At 40.1% G+C, this 20,962-nt stretch overlaps 1 pseudogene; it reads left to right on the top strand.

Annotated features, from left to right (window-relative positions):
- The window catches only part of LOC133316351 (U4/U6 small nuclear ribonucleoprotein Prp31 homolog), a 46,941-nt pseudogene extending 26,620 nt beyond the window's left edge, over positions 1 to 20,321 (top strand).
- The last annotated feature ends 641 nt before the right edge of the window (positions 20,322 to 20,962 follow it).

Consider the following 20,962-nt stretch of genomic DNA (forward strand, 5'->3'; position numbering starts at 1 on the left):
AGAAGGTCACATCATCAAAGAATGTCAAATCAGACCACCTCGGAGAAATGCAACAGCTTTCACTGCCACTGTTAGCTCTTCTACTACTCCTGTTTCTGTGGATCAGAATCCGCCTGTTTCTGTGCCAACTTTAACCCCTGAAATGGTTCAACAAATGATTGTTTCTGCATTTTCTGCTTTGGGTCTTTCAGGTAAAGTTTCTTTATCCAGCTCTCCTTGGTACTTTGACTCTGGCGCATCCAATCATATGACCAACAATGTTGCTTCTCTTACCAATGTTACAAATTACTCTGGTAATTTACAAATACACACTGCGGATGGAAACAATTTACCTATCACAGCAATTGGTGATATTTCTTCATCTCTTACCAATGTTTATGTTTCCCCTGATCTCACCAGTAACCTTATTTTAGTTGGTCAATTAGTTGACAGTGATTGCAAAGTTGAATTCTCAAAGTCTGGTTGTCATGTGCAGGATCAACACTCAGGGAAGGTGATCGCGAAGGGGCCTAAAGTTGGACGTCTTTTTCCTCTTTATTCATTGTTGTCACCATGTTCTTTTCAGCCTTTTATTTCTTGTAATTCTGCAACTGTTAATTTTCAATTATGGCATAAGCGTCTTGGTCACCCAAATTCGAATGTACTTCATGCCTTAATGAAATCTGGAGTTCTTGGCAATAAACATTTCCCATCTTTTAGTGCTGTTCAATTTGATTGCAATTCTTGTAAACTTGGTAAAAGTAAAATTCTACCATTTCCAGTTCATCAATCAAATGTAAATCAGCCTTTTGACATAATTCACAGTGATTTATGGGGCATCACACCTGTAATATCTCATGCACATTACAAATATTTTATCACTTTTATTGATGACTATAGTCGTTTCACATGGGTCTATTTTTTGCGATCTAAAGCTGAAGCTTTCTCTGCATTCCAATTTTTTCATTCCTATGTTCAAACTCAGTTTGCATCAAAAATTAAAACTCTGCGTTCTGACAATGGGGGGGAATACACATCTCATTTGTTTCAAGAGTTCTTGCAGAAAAATGGTATATTATCTCAAAGGTCGTGTCCTTCCACACCCCAACAAAATGGGATAGCTGAAAGAAAAAACCGTCATCTTCTTGATGTTGTCCGTACCTTAATGTTGGACTCTTTAGTACCCTCCCGTTTTTGGTGTGAAGCTCTCTCAACTGCTGTCCACCTTATTAATCGGCTGCATTCTCCAGTCTTGCACAATGATTCCCCTTTCTTAAGGTTATTTGGTAAGCAACCCAATTATTCAACTCTTCGCACCTTTGGTTGTGTCTGTTATGTTCATCTTCAGCCACCAGAACGCACCAAACTCACAACTCAATCTGTTAAATGTGCTTTTCTTGGTTACTCAGCCCATCAAAAAGGTTTTTTATGCTATGATCCTCACTTACATAGGATTCGGGTTTCTAGAAATGTCATCTTTCAAGAAGATACATATTTTTTTGCTATTAACCAAGACACTCAATCTTCTACATCCAAATCTGTCTTGCCATTGTTTCCTAACAGTTTTGCAGAAGACCAAGCTCGTCCTCCTGTCATTGTCTACCAAAGACGTCCGACTGTTCCACCAATTCAGACTTCAATCCCTTCAAGGCCCCCTTCTGATCATTCTCTGGCTGCTGATCCAGTGCATGCACTAGAACTTGCCCCTTTACGTCGCAGTACTCGCATTCGTAAACCACCAGAAAAGTATGGTGTTTCTGAATCTTTATCTTTGACAGCAACTTTAGCATCTATTCTTATTCCTTCTTCATATAAACAGGCAATGGAGCATAAATGTTGGCAGGATGCTATAGAGACTGAACTTCTTGCACTAGAGGAAAATCAAACATGGGACATTGTTCCATGTCCTTCATCGGTTAAACCTCTTGGCAGTAAATTTGTATTCACTATAAAGTTGCGTTCAGATGGATCCATCGATCGATACAAGGCTAGATTGGTTGTTCTTGGAAATAAGCAAGAATATGGCCTAGACTATGAAGAGACCTATGCGCCGGTGGCCAAGATGACTACTGTGCGGACTATTATTGCCATTGCTGCATCTGAATCTTGGCCAATTCACCAGCTAGATGTCAAAAATGCCTTCCTTCATGGTGACCTCAAAGAAGAAGTTTACATCAAACTTCCTACGGGTATGCCCTCACTATTACCTAATACTTTTTGTAAGCTAAAACGTTCTTTGTATGGATTAAAACAGTCACCAAGAGTGTGGTTTGAAAAGTTTAGCACAACATTACTTGGTTTTTCCTTCATCCAAAGTAGCTATGATCCATCTCTTTTTCTACAAAGGACCTCCAAAGGAATTGTGATTCTCCTTGTTTATGTGGATGACATTATCGTCACCGGCTCAGATCAAGAGGCTATCACTACAATCAAACAATTGATGCATACAACTTTCCACATGAAAGATCTTGGACAGCTCACTTATTTCTTGGGATTAGAAGTACAATTCCAACAAAAAGGCATCTTTGTCACTCAGCACAAATATACTCAGGATCTAATTCAGCTAGCTGGTTTCACCACTGCAACTATGGTTGACACTCCCATGGAAGTTAATGTAAAGTTAAGACGGGATGAAGGTGACCTTCTACAAGACCCAACTTTATATCGAAAGTTGGTAGGAAGTCTCATCTACCTCACCATCACAAGACCTAATATCTCTTTTGCTGTCCACACAGTCAGCAAATTCATGCAAAATCCTAGACACTTGCATCTTACAGCAGTACAACGAATCATTAAATATTTGTTGGCCACTCCCAGCCGTGGTATCAGTTAAATGTAAAAGAATACGTTATGTATTGATCTGTGTCAGGGAGTTACAATATATAGAGACCCTAATGGGCTTAAGTGTAAGGCCCAAACCTAATCCTAATACAGTCAGAATACAGTCAGAATATTTACGGATAAGACAGAATCCAATCATATCTAATATTCTAACACTCCCCCTCAAGCTGGTGCGTATATATTATGAGCACTAAGCTTGTTACAAATGTATTCAACCCGAGGACCTCTAAGAGCTTTAGTGAAAACATCTGCTAGTTGATTAGACGAGTTGACAAAAGCTGTCTTGATTTCTCCTGACTGAATCTTTTCCCGAATGAAGTGACAATCAATCTCTATATGTTTGGTCCTCTCATGAAAAACAGGATTAGAGGATATATGTAGCGCAGCTTGATTATCACAGATGAGTGTCATGGGTTGTTTCTGTTCACAAAGATGAAGCTCCTGAATCAACTGCTTTAACCAGATCAACTCACAGGTAGTATTTGCCATTGCACGATACTCAGCTTCTGCACTAGATCGGGAAACAACAGGTTGTTTCTTGCTTTTCCATGAGATTAAGTTTCCTCCGAAGAAGACACAATAACCAGAAGTAGAGCGTCTGTCCGAGGGTGATCCTGCCCAATCGGCATCTGAGTAACCACAAATTTCTGTATTTCCCTGATCCGAATACAACAAACCTTTTCCTGGTGCTCCTTTGATGTATCGGAGGATCCTCACAGCAGCATCCCAATGTGAATCACAAGGGGAATCAAGGAACTGACTAGCCGTACTGACAGCGAAAGAAATATCTGGCCTAGTCACAGTAAGATAATTGAGCTTCCCAATCAGCCTTCGATAACGTCCAGGATCATATAACGGCTCCCCTTGTCTGGGCATTAACTTAACATTAGGATCCATGGGTGTATCAACTGGTTTACACCCCAACATACTAGTCTCTTCTAGGATATCCAAGGCATACTTCCTTTGACAGATAGAAATGCCCTGTCTAGATTGCGCCACCTCAATTCCCAAGAAGTAACGCAGCTTCCCAAGGTCCTTTGTTTGAAATGCACTGAATAAATGTTGTTTTAACTGACGGATTTCGTCTTGATCACTTCCGGTGATGATGATGTCATCAACATAGACTAACAAATAGATGCACTTGTTAGGAGATGTAATCCTATAGAATACAGAATGGTCAACTTTACTGCGAATTAGGCCAAACGCCTATACAGCAGAACTAAAGCGACTGAACCATGCTCGAGGAGACTGCTTGAGACCATATAAGGATTTTCGAAGACGACATACCTTCCCAGACTCCCCCTGAGCAACAAAACCAGGTGGTTGCTCCATGTAAACTTCTTCTTGTAAATCACCATGAAGAAAGGCATTTTTGATGTCAAGTTGAAGGAGTGGCCAGTGACGAACAACAGCAAGGGCAAGAAATAGGAGGACGGACGCCATCTTAGCGACTGGAGAGAATGTATCGCTATAATCAAGACCAAATATTTGAGTAAAACCCTTGGCAACTAGGCGTGCCTTGAGACGATCAACATGGCCATCAGGTCCAACTTTCACAGTAAACACCCAGCGACAACCAACTATAGACTTATCTGCAGGAGCAGAAACAAGGTCCCAAGTGCCATTGGTATGAAGTGCGGTCATCTCATCAAGCATCGCTTGGCGCCATCCTGGATGGCAAAGTGCTTCACCTGTGCTCTTAGGAATAGAAACAGAAGAAAGACTAGAAACAAAGGTGAAATGAGGAGGAGAAAGACGATCATAGCTCAAGAAGGTATAAAGAGGATAAGGGTTACGAGTAGTACGTGTACCTTTTCTTTGAGCAATGGGAAGAGCCTCTGGTGAAGGATCCGGAGGGGAAAAATCAACTGCAGGGGGCAATGAGTCAGCAGGGGTCGAGTCGACTGGAGGTACTGTGTTACGACGCTGATAAGTGAGAAGTGGACGGTTCTCAGGTACTGGAGCAATAGGTGATTGCTTATCTGGAGTAGAAGCACCTGCATCTGGCAAAGACAAGTCAAGAAAAGGAACAGGAAGAACATGATCAACCTGTGACAATGGAGATGGGATAGAATTAAAGGGTTGTTGATCAAGAAAGGTGACATCAGCGGAAACTAAGTAACGCTTGAGATCAGGAGAGTAACAACGATAACCCTTTTGAAGACGAGAATAACCCAGAAAAATGCATTTAAAGGCTTTGGATGTTAACTTATCCTTACCAGGAGTGAGATCATGAACAAAACAGGTACAACCAAAAACATGTGGGGATAGAGGAAAGAGAGGAACATCCAGAAACAATAAGTTATGAGGAATATCATTATTAAGCACAGATGAAGGCATGCGGTTGATGAGAAAGCAAGAAGCAAGACTGCATCAGCCCAGAAGTGAAGAGGAACATGCATGTGAATAAGAAGAGTCCTGGCAATCTCAATGAGATGTCTATTCTTACGTTCAGCTACTCCATTTTGTTGTGGAGTGTGAGGACAAGTGGTTTGGTGTAAAGTACCCTGTGTGGCTAAGAAATGAGAAAAGTCAACAGAAACATATTCCTTAGCATATCACTACGTAAAATACGAATAGAAGCACCAAATTGAGTATGAATTTCAGCAGAAAACCTTTGATAAATAGAAAACAACTCAGAACGGTTTTTCATTAAATAAATCCAAGTACGACGGGAGAAATCATCAATAAAGGTAACAAAATACCGAAACCCTAAAACAGACACACTTCGACTAGGACCCCAAACATCTGAATGAATAATTGAAAAAGGAGCATCAGCTCGCTTATTGACACGATTAGCAAAGGAGGAGCGGATGTGCTTTCCTTGCTGACATGACTGACAATCTAAAGTTTGAAGACCGGATAAAAGAGGAACCATCTTCTGCAATTTCGCAAGACTAGGATGCCCAAGACGACTGTGGATGAGTTGTGGAGATTCTGTGAGAGAACAAGCAACTGAAGGACTCGGCACATCAAGGTAGAACAGACCCCGTGACTCACGGCCCACTCCAATCATTTTCCCCGTACCCGGGTCCTGCACAGAAACAGATTGGTTTGAGAATGTGACAATACAATTAAGAGAACTGATCAATTTACTAACAGATATTAAGTTATAAGGGATGTGAGGAATGCAATAGACAGATGTCAAGGTCAATGAGGAGGTTGGACAGATTTGTCCAATCCCATGAACGGGGGCCTTAGTTCCATCAGCAAGAGTAAAAGAGGGTAAATTTTCAGAATATGTAAGGGAAGAAAAGAGTTCCTTATTACCACAGAGGTGATCAGTAGCACCTGAGTCAAATATCCAAGGACCAAGTGATGCTGAATGAGAAACACAAGCAACAGGATTACCAGTTTCTGAAGCGGAGGCCTGAGATTGAGGAGAGGACTTCCTGAGAAGGGCCTGGAATGCTACATATTCTTCAGAGGAGAGAGAGACTGTACCATTTGAAGCAGTATCCGATTGAGCTATATTAGCAGCAAAAGAAGGTCGCATGTGAGGATACTTTGTGTAGCAGCGTTCCTCATAATGACCAAGTTGCTGACAGTAATGACAACGAGGTCGCTGACCACGTCCGACTGGACCTCCTCGGCCTCCTCGGCCACGGCCTTCTGGGCCTCTACCACGACCACGTCCACCTCCAATATTCCCGCGAAAATCAGTATGGGAAACTAGAGCAGTAGAATCAACAGCAGAAGACGATGCAGGAGCAGATTTCTTATTCAAATTCAGAAGACGCTGATACGTCATGGATAGATCAGGCTCTCCACTAGTCAAGATAGTATCACGGACATTATCATATTCTTCGGGAAGGCCAGAAAGTGTGGCAACCATAAAGAGACGTTCCACCTGTTTCCGATATGCAGTAGCATCAGTAGGGTAAGGCAGCATATCCAAATATGCCTGCATCAAAGAGCGACTCTTGCCAATATATGTCTCCATCTGAATGTCGGATGATTTGCTCAATTCCATAAACTGGGAGATGATGAAATAGAGTTGCTGAACATCATTAGTGTAGAGGTTTTTTGCTTCCTCCCATACTTCAGTGCAAGTTTGAAAGGAATAAAAGATATCCAAGACGATCGGATCAATGGATTGCCAGAGGATACTCAAAAGCTGGTTGTCAATCTTTTCCCAATCAGACTTGTCCTCCTTAGGGACATCAGTAGACTTAGTCGTGAGATGGTTCCCATATCCTTGTCCAAAGAACCAAACTCGAACAGAGGTGGCCCAGTTCTTGTAATTAACAGATCCCTTCAATTTTGAAGAGGTAATGGACCCAATATTGGTAGAGATGATATTGGGAGAATTTCTCACAGGAGGAGATGGAGACTTGAGCTCCGAATGAATTGGAGGGTTTGCTGCCATAGTATTAAATCACAAAGATATAAACCGAATAAAGAGAAACGAACCTGATCACCAATCAAGAAGAGGTGCGCACAAAAAGTCAGACCCACAAAGAACCAACACAGATCCAGAAAGAGGAGGAGAAGACGAGCTTCTCTGTCCAAGACCGGACGGAAAAAGCCGCCGGAATAGTGCTCACGCGCCGGCAGAAGGTGGCGCGTGAAGCCCACGCGCAGAGAAGACTGGAGGCGCGTGAGAGCGCGTGACAACTTCGATGGTGGCCGGACTTCCACAGATCAGGTCGCCGGGAGGAGAGGGTGCTGTTCGCGTTCGTTCCAGACTGAAAACTCGCCGGAAAAGTACTCTGGCAGCCTGAACAGTGGCTGACGGTGGCTGATGGTTGCTCCGGTGACTGTTTGGGGATGTGGACACGTGCAAAAGATGCCTGGAGAGGACTTACAGTCCTTGATGTCTTGCCGGAAGGACGCACGACAAAGAAAAGATGACTCCTAAGCAGTGGGCTTTGGTTTTAAAGTGAAGAACAAGATTTCTAAGCGGAAGCGAGGGTTCCCAGAACGAAATAGCTCTGGTACCAAGTTATGTATTGATCTGTGTCAGGGAGTTACAATATATAGAGACTCTAATGGGCTTAAGTGTAAGGCCCAAACCTAATCCTAATACAGTCAGAATATTTACGGATAAGACAGAATCCAATCATATCTAATCATATCATATCTAATATTCTAACAGTATCTTCCTTCCGACAAATGCAACAATACAACTTCAAGCATACAGCGATGCTGATTGGGCTGGATGTCCCGACACAAGGAAGTCTACTACTGGCTGGTGTATGTTTTTAGGAGATGCTCCTATCTCCTGGAAATGCAAGAAACAAGAATCTGTCTCTAAATCCTCCACTGAAGCAGAATATCGGTCCATGTCTGTAGCATGCTCTGAGATTATTTGGTTACGGGGCCTTCTTTTAGAACTTGGTTATTCACAAGCAACACCAACTCCGTTGTATGCTGATAATACAAGTGCCATACAGATTGCAGCAAATCCTGTATACCATGAAAGAACAAAGCACATAGAGGTCGATTGTCATTCAATCAGGGAAGCTTATGACCGTAGAATTATCACTCTACCTCATGTCTCAACATCTGTTCAACTAGCTGACATCCTCACCAAGTCTTTGACACATCAACGACATAATTTCCTCGTCAGCAAATTGATGCTTGTAGATTCACCAGCATCAATTTGAGGGGGGATGTCAATAGAATTGATGAACAGAATATTTGGCATTATTTGTGCAGATTTGTAATTATATCCTTAATTAATTAGCCAGCTGTAGGTTATGATTTGTAATTATATCCTTAATTAATTAGCCAGCTGTAGGTTATGATTGTGTAATTATATCCTTAATTAATTAGCTAGCTGTAGGTTATGATTGTATAGTTATGATTGTGTAATTATATCATACTATTTAAATGAGAGTTCTCCAAAGGAGAACATAAGGTTTTATCCCAATTTCTCTAAGTTTAACAACAACTGCCTTTTAAGTTTGGGGTGGGGTATACGGAGTATACATGTTGTGTTCTTTGTTCCCTGTTTTGTTGCTGTGAGGACCCAGCTTAATTTTAAGTTTGGGGTGATTAATTGCTGTTACCAATTTTTTGCTGATTGGTGCTAAAAAAATGATGATAAAAATTCACTCTGATGATTTGCTGGAGTACCTGAGTGGTAACTTTGAAATATTTATAACCTGATATGTTTAATATTATCATTGCTTAAGTATAGTCAGATTTGATTAAATTAATTCCTAATCAATTAGGGATCTAACTTAGTTGATCAGTATTTATATATGCTGAAAATCAAATTACATGCCATAAATTTTTTTTGCGATCCCTGATTAGCTGATTCACTGATAAACCACTGGATTAACAACCCATGTGAGGTATTTGAACCTAAACACTCTATTCCTTTGTGAGTGGTCATTGTGTATTGGTGTTTTGAATACTGCACTCTGTTTGGATGACTAATATGCTATTTTTGTGTGATTAGGGCATTGTTTCTGAATATGTAGCCTAGAGCCAAAAGCCTCACCCTTTAATTATATCCCTTGGTCCTTATATTTGAGCCTGGAACCTTTCTTTTCTGATTATGTACCCTAATATTATGAGCCAAATTCCTTGTCCAACCTATATAGCTATCTTAGTATTTAACTAATTCTCGTTAGTTTAGAAATACAGTAAGCTAAATGAGGCAAAGGGAAATTGGTTGTGTAAAAAAAAAAAAGAACAGAGAGAAAAAGAAAAGAGGATCAGGAAGTAAATAAAAAATTTCGAAGAAAAAGGGGAGCAAGTGATGTTATAAAGAAGAGTTCTCTCTTTAAAAAAAAGAAAAAGAAGAAAAAAGGTTGAATAAAAGAGATCTCTGAGCTTGCTGAAGTAAAAAAAAGGGAAAGAGGCAAAAGTAAAAAAAGAGAAGGAAGTTATAAAAAAGGAAGAGAGAGTCAGTAATTTCCCTTTGTCTTGTTTAGGCAAAAATCATAAAGAGATAATGAGGATTAGTTAGACACTAAGGGTTAGCTTAATTAGCCAAGTGACTAGAAAAACAAAGATCCTAGCCCTGCCTCATTACAAGCCTTAAAGACCCTTTGATGGAGGTAGCATATTGGACTTCAAGTTTCTAAATGGTAGTGTAGGTTGGAAGCATTCATGCATGATGATAATGAGTGAACTTCCTTATTGTTATAAAAAAGGAGAGAGTGTGATTGATTAAATATACCTGGAAAGGAATTCAGTGGAATGTCAATTAAATCAGTCTAAATTAAGGGTTGCAACTATTTGAGTGTGCATGAATTTTTGATTGAATGCTTATATAATTGTTGATTGACTGGAGTTGAATGATTAATTTGATGTAGGAATTGGTTAATATTAAGTCTGGTCAATGCTTTAAGAAGTGTAATGTTTTGCATAGATGATTGATAAATTTAACTGAGTTATTAAAATTGACTGTGTTGCTGTGTGACTTTGTGATTTTTAAGTAGCAATCTATTTTTGAATGTATGTTTTCTTGATTGCTTGAGGGCAAGCAAATGATAAGTTTGGGGTATTTTGTTAGCTTTGAATCATGTATATTTTAATGGGTTAAATTCTGATTTATTTGGGCTAGATGAAGTGTGATATGCAGGTATTTGGGCCAAAAAGAAAAACAATATGGCCCAATTTGGAAAAAGGTAAAAGAAAGGAAGTCAATGTAATTTTACTAATAAATTTCATTACCCAATGCTTGCAGATGTTAAAAAAGAAGCACGTGACCAAGTTGATAAAAGCAAAGAACAAATCTGGATCGTGGGATGAGAATAGGCATGGATGGACAACAATGCATTTTGAGGCAGCACTTTAGTTTTTAGTTAAATAGGAGTCTGAGTCATTAGGGCCATAGAGAGAGAACTTTTCGTTTGTTTTTAGTTTTCAGACTTCGCTCTTAGATTCTTGAATTTTTCTTAAGTGTTCGTTCTGTTCTTCAAAGTTCTCACATCAAGAGCAAGCGTGAAACTCCGTTCTTGGAGGGATCCAATACTCAGCTACATGCAAGCTCTACGTCTACATTTCCCTAGTCTAAGTTTTTCTATTTTTCTGACCATTGTAATTCTGGAATACTGGTTTGTTCCTAAACTGTTTTCTTTCTAAGTTGGTAATGCGTGTTATTTTCAATTTCATAATTTTTAGTTTCATTCATTGATAGCATGATCTTCTAAATTCTTTTTATGGGATTCAAGATGATTGGGTGATTCTTTATTTTTCTGAATATTGTAATGTGTGCTTTAGTTTCATTGGATTAGCAAAATTCTGATTTAAAGTTCAAGAAAACCATGGGAATGGATCTTGGAATATTTTTTGCATAATTGTGATTGGGAAATCAGGTAATGTTCTTTTGCTAATTGAACCCTTGAGGTTAGGGATAACCCAATGAGGTATTTGATATAATTTTTGAAGATTTAGAAGACTTTGGGAAAAGACCCTTCTAAAGATTAAAATCTGGAATTGAGAAGTTTCAGCTAAAATAGCCATAGTAGTTCAAATTCTGAGATTAAAGTGCCGTATCAGTTGTAAAACGTAGGAATGCGTATTTCTTTGAAAAATCGATGATTCAAGAATTCCAGTACCTTATCATTACTGAATTTGTGATTAGATATTTCTGTTAATTTTGTTTAATACAAGTCTGATAAATACCTTGCTTCATTTAGTCTTTTCTTAGTTTTAAAAGATTGATTACTTAAATTCAAGAAATTAGAAATAGGAATTAAAAAAGAAAACTAAACAAATCGTTCCCTGAGAACGATAACTCTTTCTTTTGAAAAATTACTACCAACACAAACTTGCTGCAAAAGTTGCTAAGAAGTAATTCCTTGTTGTTGCCTTTAGTTCTACATATCTTATTATGTTCTTCTTATACGATTGTTTTACAACATGCTGAATCTTCGTTCCTGTCTCAGTTATACTATTTATCTAATTGATCACATCACAATGACAATTTTGAGGGACTATTTTCATTTGTCAGATTCAAGGAAAAACAATATGGTAGCAGTGGCGCTACATCTGGTTTGACCTCAAGTCTTGCATTTACACCAGTGCAGGTTAGCTTCACTTTTTACCGTCTCTAGATTTTCTTCTGCTCTTTAGCTCCATAACTAGTGTAGAAATTGTTAATTTTGCACGAAAATGTTTATGGGAAGCTTTTAATGGAAACATAGTAAAGCATGAGAAGCTAAAAAGAAAATTTAGGGACAGAAATCAGCGTGTTGCTTCCTTACTGCTATTGTGGCAGATTTATGAGAAACCTATGATGGGGTCAAGCAGATATAGAGGTGTTTGACTGTTGGTACCCCAAAGGAACGATCGCAGAAAAAGACTATTATATTATTAACTCAATATTATCTGGAGAGTGACTCCATACTGATTACATCAACTCATTAAGGAAAACAGAGCAAATACAACTCAAGACTCATATCACATTATTACACTACTACCAAAGAACTACTGGCTACCCATCTTCTGGAAATTGCCCAAAGAACCCAATGGCTGCCACTTTCCCCCACTTGGAATATTTTCTTCACACCCATCATTAGAGTATAACTACCTTATATTGTCTCTCGATTCGTGGAACGCCTCCCATGCTTTCCCCCCACTACTCCATTCATAGCACTCCACGTGGCTTCCCCAATAACAAACTTCCCCTTTTCATCCTCTGTTACTGTCATGTTACTATTTTACCCAAGCAATTGTGCTTTCCTTCTCCTCTGGTATACCTTTTTAAATAGGCTCAAGGGCCCATCATTGACCATTACAGTAGCTGGGAGGGAAAGGATTGATATAAACTTTGCATTGCCCTGCATATAATTTCATAGTATTCCTAGGGTGCTTAAACACAATCTGCACTCCTCATCTATTCTCATCCTTTATTTCTTTTTTTATTCCTACTTTTTGGCAGTATATTTTTGGCTGGATAACCTCTCAATGCAACGGAAATCACCATCCTAAATTTTGATATGGAAACCTCCTGTGCTTCACTCTTTTGTCTTTTCTTTTGGTAAGTTGGTGGGGAGTGTTGTTGAGCCCATATTTTCATATGGGATGTATCTGTGCAAGAAGGGAGGATTTTGTGTTGATGGGATACGTAGGTTTGGTGAAGTCTACTGATAGAAACCCAGTCTGATATTGCAGAATACAGAGGATTTATCTAGATACTTCCTTGGGCTAGCTTTCTTCCAAATCCCACTCCTCACCTGAATTCTTGTTTACCCTTCTCCCACTTTCTCCTCTTATATATCCCCCTTCTGCTATGACAGAATGTCACTATTCCTTTCTACTCTCTGCAGCACATGTCTAGGTAGTTACAAGAAAACCCCCAATGCATGTTCCTTTCCACCTCACTGCTCTTGTTCATGTGAATCATTAGCCCCCAGCATTTCGCTCTATTTCTCCTCTTATATGCTCTAGTAAATAGTAATAGAAGGGCACTTGTCAATACTAACCCCGAAAAGATTCGCCTCGTCTTCAAGTGCTTCAGCTAGGGAATATTCACCGGGGTCCCCTTGTTCGAACCATAATGGCCGGTTCCAAATTTCTTGTAAACCTCTTTTGCACCACTAACAGTTTCGTTCTTGCACCATCCATATAAGCATACCCATTTCCATTATGCTACTGAGAGCAAGAGAATATTAGTAGACATACTCAGCAGATCATTGGAAAGTACTCTGAAATTCTGCAGAATATCAGTCAATCCTTTCTTAGAATCATATAATTCTGGTGCTACGTGTTGTGTTTGATATGATCTGTAAGATTATAAACAGAGCTTTTATCAAGCCTGCAACTCTCGGCTTCTGATGATATTGGAGACTGGCCAGTAAAAAATGCATAACATAGGCATTCAACGGCCTCTCCTGAAGCAAACTTCTGACTAGATTCCAATGACTGCTGATTGTCATTAAGCAATAAGCATATGATGATCCATTTGAATGAATACTCCAATCCAAAAACTAGAAGTGCTGGTGTTCTTAAGCAATTCATCATGTCAGATTTATTCCAAGAAAGAAACTCAAACAAATTGGCATCCATGACAGACATATATACTTAACCATAATTAATAAGGGAGAAAAAATTCCAAGCCTAATTTTCTTCAAAACCTCATTAATGTAGCATTGTAGCTACGTTCATTTATGTAGCTACGTGATAAGGGTAGGCGGTAGCAGCAAGAGAAACAGTCAGGTGGAATTTACCAACACAGCCTACAGCGTATGGGTAAAATACAGTATTTTTTATTACTATCCAGCTTGGTCCTATGTTCCAGTCCTGATGCCATGAAAATATGGAAGCAATAATGTTTGTACTAGTTTCTGGTCCCTTTGATGAAGCCGAAAAATGCTGAGTTACAGTTTTGTAAAGAATCAATTCAACCCAAAAGCTTAAGTTGTTAAGTGAGGACTTTTTTAATGGTTTATAGTGTTCTCTAACACGCCCCTTCACATGAGAGCCCAATAGACTTGAATGGTGGATAATGCATAGGCCTACCTACCTGTGTTAAGAAAATTCCACAAGAGAAAGTGGGAGAGGCAAGGATCGAACTCGTGACATAAGGCTGATATTATGTAAAGTACTAATTCAACCCAAAACTTTAAGGTGTTGGGTGAGAGTTTCTTTTTTTTTTTAATGGTTTATATTACTCTCTAAAACACCCCCTCACAAAAGCGCCCTTTGGGCTTGAAGTGTGGATATTATAGGCTTAACTTTTTAGTTTATCTTGTGCTTATTTTAATTCCACTCGAAAGTGGGGGGTGGTGAGGATTAAACTTGTTGCTGTACATAGTATAGAAGTCCCACATTGTGTATATGTGTGTGTATTTGTTATTTAGTTTAATATATAAAAGAAGTCTCCTTCGTGTAATTGACACAAGGATTACAATAAATACCTCTTGTCTCTTGGTAATTAACATGGTATCTAGAGCCTAACAAGAGGAATCCTAATCCGCGTTTTTTTTCCGGTGGACCACTGTCCGTTGAGTAATTTTTTTTTTTTTTTCCGGAAACAATCATATCTGTCAATTTCCGGCGTCCATACATCGTCAAAGGACCTCTCTAATCACTGCTGCTGTCCAGAACCGCCGTTCGCCGCCGTTGACCGCCGTCTTCGACGAAATTTCCGGCGATTTTTCCGGCGAACCATACACGGTTCTGATCGTCCAGACACGGCGGTCTTGTCTGTCTTGGACCCGTTCGAAGATCCTTCTCCACGCGCTCTCACGCGCGTCACGAAGGGGCTGCGTCCAGCTATTTTGCAGCCGCGCGTGGAGGCGCGTGAGGCTGTTTCTTCCGGTCCTACCACCACCGTCCATCTCGCCGTGACCTTGCGTCCCTGGATCTGTCCTCGATTTGTGGTTTTGACATCGTTCCGGTTTCCTACGATGTCCTTTCCCTTTTTGGTTACTGTTCACAGGTGTCTCTTTGCTTTTTTGTTGCTGTTCTTTTTGGTTTCAGGTGACCCATGGCTGATTTGTCACCCCACGATGCATCCAAGGGTTCTCAAAAGGCTGACCCGCCTGTTTTTTCTAATTATGTTAATGTTCCGCTGCACGTCGACAAGTTGGATGGCTCCAATTATGATTCTTGGGCTTCTGATCTCCGACTTTGGCTTGATGGACAGGACTACACTGACCATCTCATTACTAAAGCTGAGTCCATCTCGGTAGATGTACGCCCTCATTGGAAAAAGGTTGACGCTCAGTTATGTAGCATCATCAAGTCTACCATCCACTCGTCCTTGAAGCAGATTTTTCGTGCTCACGTCACTTGTGAGTCTGTTTGGCGTCAGGCCAAGTCACTTTATACTAATGACACTCAGCGACTCTATGGCGTTTGTCAAAATTTGATCACTACTATTGCTGCTCAACGACTTGATGTCTCTATGTCTGCTTACTTGGGAAAAGTTCAGGGCCTCCTTCATGATTTCAATGAACTGTTGCCGCCTACTGCAGATCTTGCTAAAGAACTTGAGCAACGCAGCACGTTCTTCATGCTCATGGCTCTTTATGGTTTGCCTTCGGAATACTCTGTCAACCGGGATCAGATCTTGGGTTCTACTACTGTTCCATCGCTGGACTCTGTTTGGTCTACGTTGCTTCGCATTCCACCTAAGACTGCTATGGAGCCTACAGTATCTGCTCCCTCTTCAATTGACCCATCTGCCCTTGTCTCCAAGGGTTTTGCACGTGGACGCAAACCCTCAACGAGACGCTTTCTCTGCACTCATTGCAACAAGCCAGGCCATACTATTGATTGTTGCTGGGATCTTCACGCTCGCCCTCCTCGCTCCGCTCATTTTTCTCAGACTACTGTTCCTGCCTCGGACTCTGCTTTAATTGCTGGATCACAGCCACCTGGTACCACTGCCTCTGGTGCACACACGGGTAATTCCTTTGCTGGTGTTTCTCACTCGCCCTCTCTTGGTCCATGGATTCTCGATTCTGGTGCATCTGACCATATTTTTGGTAATAAGTCTTTATTTACCTCTCTTTGTACGTCTGGTCCCCTGCCCAGTATCACTATGGCTAATGGGTCACTGGTTCAGTCCCAAGGGATTGGCATTGTTCTCCTTTTTCCTTCTATTTCTATTGAGAATGTGCTTTATGTTCCTCATTCTCCTTTCAATCTTATTTCCATTAGTCGCTTGACTCAATCCCTTGACTGTATTATTTCTTTCACTAAAGAGTCTGTCATTTTGCAGGATCGGAGCTCGAGGAGGACACTTGGCGTCGGATCTGAGTCCAATGGCCTTTATCAGCTTTCAACTTCTGTTCCAGTGTGCTCTGTTGTGGATTCTCCGCTTACTATCCACGCTCAGTTGGGTCATCCAAGTCTTGGTAAGCTCCAGAAGATGGTCCCATGTTTCTCAAATTTATCTAGTTTGTCTTGTGAGTCGTGTCAGTTAGGGAAACACACTCGTAGTTCGTTTCCCGATCGTGTCAGTCGTCGGTCTTCGTCTCCTTTTGCTTTAGTTCACTCAAATATTTGGGGTCCTAGTCGTACCGTTTCCACTATGGGGTACAGATATTTTGTAACTTTCATTGATGATTATTCTCGATGTACTTGGTTATTTTTAATGAAAAATCGGTCTGAATTGTTTTCTATTTTCAACAAGTTCTTTAATGAAATCCTTACTCAATTTGGTGTTTCGATTCGCATTTTTCGTAGTGATAATGCTCGTGAATATTTGTCTCATCAGTTTCAAACCTTCTTTGCATCTCACGGCATCCTTCACCAGACATCTTGTTCACACACCCCTCAACAAAATGGGATTGCTGAACGCAAGAACCGTCACCTAATTGAGACCACTCGGACACTTTTGTTACATGGTCATATCCCCTTCCAGTATGGGGGCGATGCTGTCCTCACAACTTGTTATCTCATTAATCGCATATCTTCCTCCGTACTTAATAACCAGGTACCACATTCTGTGTTGTTTCCCCATCAACCTTTGTACCCACTCACTCCTCACATCTTTGGTTCTACTTGTTTTGTCCACAATCTCAGTCCCGGTCTTGACAAGTTATCTGCTAAGTCACATAAATGTATATTCCTGGGTTACCCTCGCTCACAAAAGGGTTATCGTTGTTACTCTCCCAGTCTTCGTCATTACTTTGTCTCGGCAGATGTTACATTCTTTGAGTCTATTCCATTCGACTCCTCCTCCCATCCCAGTGATTATGTTGCTACTCAGCTACCTTTACCACCTGTTTCAGTTCACTATATACCTTCACCATCTCCTTCTTTAGATGTTCCCGTCCCTGTTCCCCCCCTCCAGGTCTATCATCGTCAGCAACATCCCCCTGTTCCCCAGGACCCTGCCCCCCGAGTCTGCCCCTATTGTTACTGAGGCTCCTGTGGACTCACTTCCATCATCATCTCCTCCGGCAGCTCCGATCCTTCCGTCTGACATTGATGTGCCCATTGCACTCCGGAAAGGTACTCGTGATTCTCGTCCCCCTCCCAGGTATTTAATAAATTTGAGTTATCATCGTCTTTCACCATCTCATTTTGCTTGCCTCTCTTCTCTTTCTTCTGTATCTGTTCCTAAGAGTACAGGTGAGGCGTTATCACATTCTGGTTGGCGACAGGCCATGATTGATGAGATGAGTGCTCTTCAGAGCAATGGTACCTGGGATCTGGTTCCCCTTCCCTCTGGGAAGTCTGTTGTTGGCTGTCGATGGATATACACGGTTAAAGTTGGTCCGGATGGTCAGGTGGACCGTCTTAAAGCCCGCTTGGTGGCTAAAGGTTATACTCAGATATTTGGCCTTGACTATGGTGACACATTTTCTCCCGTGGCGAAAATGACTTCTGTTCGCCTCTTTATTACTATGGCAACATTCATCACTGGCCTATGTATCAGCTGGACATAAAGAATGCTTTCCTCCATGGTGATCCTGCGGGAAGAGGTTTATATGGAGCAACCTCTTGGGTTTGTTGCTCAGGGGGAGTCTAACCTAGTTTGTCGTCTCCGAAAATCCTTGTATGGTCTCAAGCAGTCTCCTCGGGCTTGCTTTGGAAGATTTAGCACTGTTGTACAGCAGTTTGGCATGACTCGAAGTGAGGCTGATCACTCAGTCTTTTACAGACACTCTGATTCAGGTTCTATTTATTTGGTAGTATATATTGATGATATTGTCATTACAGGTAATGATACTCATGGCATAACTCAGATAAAACAACATTTGTGCCATCATTTTCAAACAAAGGACCTTGGAAGACCCCGATATTTCTTAGGGATATAAGTGGCCCAATCCAAAGATGGCATTGTACTATCACAGAGAAAATATGCTATGGATATTCTTGAGGAAACAACATTGTTGAATGCTAAGCCCGTCGATACTCCTATGGATCCAAATGTCAAGCTTTTACCAGATCAGGGGGAGCTATTTTCTGATTCAGAAAGGTATAGAAGATTGGTTGGGAAACTGAACTATCTCACAGTTACTCGACCAGACATTTCCTTTGCAGTCAGTGTAGTAAGTCAGTTCTTGAATTCTCTCTGTGAAGATCACTGGAATGCAGTAATCCGTATCCTCAAGTACATCAAGACTGCTCCTGGCAAAGGTCTTCTCTATGAAAACAAAGGTCATACCAGAGTTGTAGGATACGCAGATGCTGATTGGGCAGGTTCTCCTATTGATAGAAGATCCACTTCTGGGTATTGTGTATTCGTTGGAGATAACTTGATTTCCTGGGGAAGTAAGAAGCAAAGTGTAGTTGCTAGATCAAGTGCTGAAGCAGAATATCGCTCCATGGCCACAGCTACCTGTGAACTCATCTGGTTAAAACAGCTACTGAAGGAACTCAAGTTTGGAGACACTGGCCCAACATCTCTCATTTGTGATAATCAAGCTGCTTTGCATATTGCTTCAAATCCAGTATTTCATGAAAGGACTAAGCACATTGAGATAGATTGTCATTTCCTTAGGGAAAAGGTTCTCTCAGGAGATATAGTCACTCGTTTTGTCAACTCAAATGATCAATTAGCTGATGTATTTACTAAGTCTTTGAGAGGACCTAGGATAGACCAGATATGTAACAAGCTTGGTGCATACGATCTTTATGCTCCAGCTTGAGGGGGAGTGTTGTTGTACATAGTATAGAAGTCCCACATTGTGTATATGTGTGTGTATTTGTTATTTAGTTTAATATATAAAAGAAGTCTCCTTCGTGTAATTGACACAAGGATTACAATGAATACCTCTTGTCTCTTGGTAATTAACAGAAGTCGTGACCTTGTGATCACTTGAAGCTTTGATATATGGTATCAGAGTCTTGTGTCTCGAGCTTTGATATATTGAACTCGTGAACTCGTGACCTTGTGTTCACTTGAAGCTTTGATAAAATTATTTCCTACATACACGTAAAAGTGTGTGTAGTTCAATTTTTCTCTTTCTCTTTCTTCTCTCACATGGGTCCTACACACTCTCATGTCTCTTGTAATATGAGAAACAGCAAACACCGTATAATTATACCTTAATATTATTATTATAGTGCACGATTTCTGATAAAAAAGTACAACCGTTTTGTACCCTCTTTTTTCATGGCTATTTTTTTTCCTTCCGTATTACTAGATGCATGGTCACATTTCAATTTGCTTTTGCAGGATGTGTATCGGATAGCGTATAGATATTGTCTTCCATATTTATTAATGAATATCAATCACTTAACTGATATTTAGCAGGGATGATGGCATATTTGGTTTTGAATTCAAAGCGCTATTACACAATAACTCAACTTTAGTTAATTAGTTTTTATTCTATTGAAGTTTTGCATTCTTGTTCAATTATTCATTCATTTTTTTTTATTTTTTTTTATTTTTTCAGGGGATTGAGCTGACAAATCCACACGCTCATGCACACCAGCTTGGTAGTGGAACTCAAAGCACCTACTTCTCTGAAACGGGAACATTTTCAAAGATCAAGAGGACTTGAAACCATGCATGAATACGAATTCTTGTTCTGTCTCGTGAATTATTGCCGGTAGACTCGTACGAGGAAATTGATGATGTTCTTGGATGTCGCTTGAGCCATATATGCTGTTCGATTATGTGGGAAATTGGTTTTCATCTTCAGGGAACTCAGCGTAGATGTTCACTTGTATATAACTTTTGAAATAATGCCTTATGCTCCTTTTTTGCAGTAATAGAGAAATGATAATCAGTCTAGACCTACTTTTCATGCCTTATATCACTTTTATCACCTTTTTTCTCCTTTTTTCTATTTTATTTTATTTTATTCAAGCCCGTCTACATTTTGATCTATAAATGTGAATGTCAATAATATTCAATGACAATATATGATGCAATTTTTCTCTCCATTTTAAATAATTTCTAGCTTCAGAATCACATAAATATGCAAATTTGCAAAATGAGCATTGGTTTTTTCATCTTCATCCTTTAACTCTAATGTGTAGAATTAGTGTTGTCAATGGACTAAGTCGACGGATAGGGGTCTATAGTTTAGCCTATATTAAGTTAGGCTTGACCTATTATAAATGAGATGTTATTTTATCTACCTTTGCTTACTATTCTAAAATACCATTAGATCAGAATCTTAATTAATTTATATCTTTCTCTCTCCTCTTGAGATTATGATCTAACGGTATTTTAGAGTAGTAGACAAAGGTAGTTCAAAAAATAGTAAGTAGAATAATCTATCCCATTATAAATAGTCAAATAGAATAGGTCTAGATTTTTGAAAAA

The sequence above is a fragment of the Gastrolobium bilobum genome, unplaced genomic scaffold, assembly GCF_033153095.1.
Source record: "Gastrolobium bilobum isolate Gb01-03AN ecotype WA unplaced genomic scaffold, APGP_CSIRO_Gbil_v1 utg36875, whole genome shotgun sequence".
In the NCBI taxonomy this organism is placed as follows: Eukaryota; Viridiplantae; Streptophyta; class Magnoliopsida; order Fabales; family Fabaceae; genus Gastrolobium; species Gastrolobium bilobum.